The sequence below is a fragment of the Galeopterus variegatus genome, unplaced genomic scaffold, assembly GCF_000696425.1.
Source record: "Galeopterus variegatus unplaced genomic scaffold, G_variegatus-3.0.2 Scaffold4170, whole genome shotgun sequence".
Taxonomy (NCBI): Eukaryota; Metazoa; Chordata; class Mammalia; order Dermoptera; family Cynocephalidae; genus Galeopterus; species Galeopterus variegatus.
This window is the reverse complement of record NW_007730281.1, coordinates 170990-176765: the sequence shown is the minus strand read 5'-3', so window position 1 is coordinate 176765 and position 5776 is coordinate 170990. Positions and strand designations below refer to the sequence as shown.

At 34.5% G+C, this 5776-nt stretch overlaps 1 long non-coding RNA gene across 1 annotated transcript; it reads left to right on the top strand.

The window, feature by feature from the left end:
- Nucleotides 1-1910: 1910 nt before the first annotated feature.
- LOC103602486 lies at nucleotides 1911-5539 on the top strand. The gene is made up of 2 exons (XR_551537.1): nucleotides 1911-1984; nucleotides 4064-5539. It is a non-coding gene; the product is annotated as an uncharacterized LOC103602486 (long non-coding RNA).
- Nucleotides 5540-5776: the final 237 nt, after the last annotated feature.

Below are 5776 nucleotides of genomic sequence, written 5' to 3'. Positions count from 1 at the left end.
TGTGTTTTAGATCATTTGGATATCTGAGGTTCATTCCGTGTTTTTCATCAGTTGCTCAAAATAGGTTATTATTTCCCTTTGCCATTGTAACTGAACTCACTTGATCATCTTGTTGAATTTTAATTGAAGCTCATTTCTCCCCCCTTTTATTTTCAGGTATTTGTATCTGCTATTCTCCAGTGATGATCTTTTACCCTTAGACCACTGGGTGTTTAATACAGAGGCTCATCCTCTGCCAGTGTTACATTTAGCAAACACCACACTTTCAGGTAACCCTGCTGTTCGATGAAAGCAGCTCCAGAAGGACCATTCTCACCTGTGTTTTGTTTACATGGACCACTGCAGAAATTAGTCCGGAGAGGAGGCTTTTGAAAACCTGGACCTCTAAGTCAACATGATAGAGTGAAACTATTCCCTGCAAGACTTTTCAACTTGTAGATATATCAACTTTGAAATTATTCCATTTTATACCTGACCAAAACACGTTCTGGTATGTGTATAGGAGAGATACCTGCTGTGCTTTGATTCTTAATGAGATGGTCACATGAAAAATGATGCTTATTACTACTAATTTGTTTTTAGAGTCCTGCAGTCTGGAGACTAGTTTTAAGAGCAAGCCAAGAATATAGAACACTTTGCAGGAGTTAGAGATGGCCTTTGCAACCAATTATATATTTGTTTCCTCCCACAGTGGAGTAGCTTTCAAATAAAATATTTACACATTGTTTATCCCTTTTTTCCTCCATTTTAATAATGGAATGAACTAAGATAAACAAGAACAAAAATCAGTACCTGCCTCAGCAGCAAGAAGACTCAAAAAAGAAACAGAAGTACCTATCCCTGTCTGAATTATCAAGAGCCCCACTGGATGATAAGACTGGCAACTGTTTTGAATCCCAATCTATTCCATTGAAATTTCTTGCTTAAATTTAATTTTCTCTGGGGCCATGAGCTCACAAAGAATACTCTTCAAGTCTTTGTCTCCATATGCTATCATTGAAACTGCTGTTTATCATAACCACTACTTAAGAGCCCGGGTTTGGGTTTTTGTGCATGTAGTTCAGTCTAGTGTTGGTAGCATGACCAAAAGTGGGGAAAATGCTGCAGTTTATTGTCTTGAAACCTGTTCTAAGAGAAATCCTTGGTTTTGTTGGTAGGAGATGATTTTTCTGAACCAGCAAATCTACTGAATAAATTTTATCCACTTTAATCTCAATAAGGTCAGTAAAGCCACTCAATTTACAACTTTATTTTTGTGGCTTGGCAAAATTCACTATACTATTTATTATGCAGATCTGAATTTGCCTTGATAAGCTAAATTACTTTTACAACTTATTAAAGCCAAAACAAAACACAGTGAAACTTTCTTAAATATTCTATCTGGAATGGGGACAGGGGATCCTTTATTTACCATAATCAGATGAGTGAGCTGTTCACAAATATTTTTTGTTATTTATGTTCTTCAAGAATATTTATAGAAATCCAAAGAATCAGAATAGCTTCAAAATAATTTTCAGTGCTGAAAGTGTGGAATAATTATATTACACTAAAATTGGGATATGTCTAAGGGACTGTCTCTTACTCTCAGTAGGTTTTGCATTGATATTTCCTTTTTAAAGAGATTACTTATTCTTTATATTTTGACACAAACAACTTAGATTTTATCAAGAACTATCATGTAAGATAAATATCTAATGTTTATAAATTCTGTTCCTTGAACTTATGAGACAGTGCATGACACTTTTTTTTCTCTTTTCATTTAATACAGCTTCCACTGAAATTAAAAGTTGGAAACAATATAATTAGTCCAAAATTTACTCTGAATTTGGAGATTTCATGAAGCAAAGTTTGTACAAGAGCCCATCTTAGAATTCCAAAGACTTATTTCTTTATTGGATAGCTTTTCAACTGTCTATTAGCACGTGGTAGATTTAAGTTGGGAAATGAATAAATTAATGTAATTGAATAAGAGTGATCATCTTACATGACAAATCATCAANTAAACTTTATTTCAGCAGATCTAGTTATGCATCTTACTGGGGGTTTTATGCACTATTCTGGAACACGTTCTTTTTGTGTTTTTAGATCATTTGGATATCTGAGGTTCATTCCGTGTTTTTCATCAGTTGCTCAAAATAGGTTATTATTTCCCTTTGCCATTGTAACTGAACTCACTTGATCATCTTGTTGAATTTTAATTGAAGCTCATTTCTCCCCCCTTTTATTTTCAGGTATTTGTATCTGCTATTCTCCAGTGATGATCTTTTACCCTTAGACCACTGGGTGTTTAATACAGAGGCTCATCCTCTGCCAGTGTTACATTTAGCAAACACCACACTTTCAGGTAACCCTGCTGTTCGATGAAAGCAGCTCCAGAAGGACCATTCTCACCTGTGTTTTGTTTACATGGACCACTGCAGAAATTAGTCCGGAGAGGAGGCTTTTGAAAACCTGGACCTCTAAGTCAACATGATAGAGTGAAACTATTCCCTGCAAGACTTTTCAACTTGTAGATATATCAACTTTGAAATTATTCCATTTTATACCTGACCAAAACACGTTCTGGTATGTGTATAGGAGAGATACCTGCTGTGCTTTGATTCTTAATGAGATGGTCACATGAAAAATGATGCTTATTACTACTAATTTGTTTTTAGAGTCCTGCAGTCTGGAGACTAGTTTTAAGAGCAAGCCAAGAATATAGAACACTTTGCAGGAGTTAGAGATGGCCTTTGCAACCAATTATATATTTGTTTCCTCCCACAGTGGAGTAGCTTTCAAATAAAATATTTACACATTGTTTATCCCTTTTTTCCTCCATTTTAATAATGGAATGAACTAAGATAAACAAGAACAAAAATCAGTACCTGCCTCAGCAGCAAGAAGACTCAAAAAAGAAACAGAAGTACCTATCCCTGTCTGAATTATCAAGAGCCCCACTGGATGATAAGACTGGCAACTGTTTTGAATCCCAATCTATTCCATTGAAATTTCTTGCTTAAATTTAATTTTCTCTGGGGCCATGAGCTCACAAAGAATACTCTTCAAGTCTTTGTCTCCATATGCTATCATTGAAACTGCTGTTTATCATAACCACTACTTAAGAGCCCGGGTTTGGGTTTTTGTGCATGTAGTTCAGTCTAGTGTTGGTAGCATGACCAAAAGTGGGGAAAATGCTGCAGTTTATTGTCTTGAAACCTGTTCTAAGAGAAATCCTTGGTTTTGTTGGTAGGAGATGATTTTTCTGAACCAGCAAATCTACTGAATAAATTTTATCCACTTTAATCTCAATAAGGTCAGTAAAGCCACTCAATTTACAACTTTATTTTTGTGGCTTGGCAAAATTCACTATACTATTTATTATGCAGATCTGAATTTGCCTTGATAAGCTAAATTACTTTTACAACTTATTAAAGCCAAAACAAAACACAGTGAAACTTTCTTAAATATTCTATCTGGAATGGGGACAGGGGATCCTTTATTTACCATAATCAGATGAGTGAGCTGTTCACAAATATTTTTTGTTATTTATGTTCTTCAAGAATATTTATAGAAATCCAAAGAATTAATCAGAATAGCTTCAAAATAATTTTCAGTGCTGAAAGTGTGGAATAATTATATTACACTAAAATTGGGATATGTCTAAGGGACTGTCTCTTACTCTCAGTAGGTTTTGCATTGATATTTCCTTTTTAAAGAGATTACTTATTCTTTATATTTTGACACAAACAACTTAGATTTTATCAAGAACTATCATGTAAGATAAATATCTAATGTTTATAAATTCTGTTCCTTGAACTTATGAGACAGTGCATGACACTTTTTTTTCTCTTTTCATTTAATACAGCTTCCACTGAAATTAAAAGTTGGAAACAATATAATTAGTCCAAAATTTACTCTGAATTTGGAGATTTCATGAAGCAAAGTTTGTACAAGAGCCCATCTTAGAATTCCAAAGACTTATTTCTTTATTGGATAGCTTTTCAACTGTCTATTAGCACGTGGTAGATTTAAGTTGGGAAATGAATAAATTAATGTAATTGAATAAGAGTGATCATCTTACATGACAAATCATCAAATAGTCCTCACAGTTCAGCCAATGATACATAAATGATAGCCACCTCCAAATTTTTCAGTACACATGGACAATAAAGATGTAGAACCAGTTGCATTAAGTCTTTAAGAGAGTAAAATTTTAGCACAGATTTTGAAATTGTAATATCTTTTACTATTTGAAAATTTAAAATTTTTAAATGAGAAGGGTAGATGAATGGAACTTTAGAAGAAAAAGAGAAAGTATTTGGTTCTCAAAATAAATTTAAACTTCATCCTAAAAATAGCACAAGCCCACTTATGAATCACTGAATAAAAAGTGAAAAACTTGAGTTGGCAACAACTCAGAGCAGCTGTGCAGATGGCAATGAACCCTCTCTTGTTTTGTACGGAAAAATGCAGAATAAAGGAAGGGGCCTTCTTGGGTCTCCATGAACTCCTCAAAAGATGAGGAGACAGAACCCCTACCCCAAGTACTCTGTATTAGTTGGATGACTGGAGCATTAAGAGAAGGCAGAAAAGTGTACAAGCAGGGCCAGTTCTGATACAAGCAAGGACTTTGAGAGGGACAGTGGAAGGGTCTTCTTCATGCCCCGTACCTTCTTTGTGATGATAAGACTAGAGCTTATAACCATGCTTCCATTTTTTTCTTCTCTGAATACCAAAGGCAATTAAAGTCAGCTACAAATGACTTGCCACTGTCATTGTTTATATTTGTTATAGATTTTTTAATTATTTTCTCCAAAATCAATCCTTATCCCATATTCTGCTTAGTTTCCAAGAGTATTCTTTCTTCTGTCCTTGATAGCCCTTTATATTTTGTAGATCTTATTACTCAGGTTAATACTCATTGCATTATAAGACCTTCTGCAAAGAGCCTAAAAATGCCCCTTTCCAGGTGCCTCCTCAAAGAGTTGACACCTCACCTTGTGCCTTTGGCACAAATGTGCAGAATAGATAGATCAGTTGGTACATAAATGGAAATAAAAAAATGCTGAACACCCCTCTACCTTTTACATTTATTTCTCTTCATTTTAGTATCAAACTTTTGGTTCAAACTAGATTTTTTTTTTTATATCAAACAATATAAAGTTGTTAAAACCAAGAGAATGGGGCCCTAACCAAAAAGAAGTCTCATTGCAGAAAATAAGGCCCCAGTCAGGGGGTTCTTTCTGGTGGGCTGCACATTTTATGTCTCTCTGACACCAACTTATTCCTGTGTTTGAGTAGGTGTTTGTGTGTAAGGGTAAAGCCTGGGCATTGAAGAAATGCATTCTTTTTGTGGAGTATTGACCCTGATTCTCTATGATGTCATCTAGGCCAACCCAGGGCTTCACTTGGTAGATTTTAACAAAGCAGTTTGAAATCTTGATCATCAGCTCCTCATCTTCTCCACTCTCCATTGCCAAAATCTTTGTCAAGACTCTTAAATTTGTTGATAAAAGATTGTGCTTGCCATTCTCATTATAATAAATTTTCTCCTTAAGCCTGTATTTCTTTGAATGAGTGTATGAGTAAATGAGAGAATGAATGAACAAACATTTGTGGAGTATCTATTATGTGCCAAGCATTGTGCCTGGCACTTTCAAGATTAGAACATTTTATGTGATTCCAATGGCATTTTCTGTATGAGAGTAGTTCATCCCATTTTAAATGTTTTCCAGTATGAATTGTGTTACAAAATTCTTAATTTTATATTTCACTTAAATTAAAGAAGAAAAGA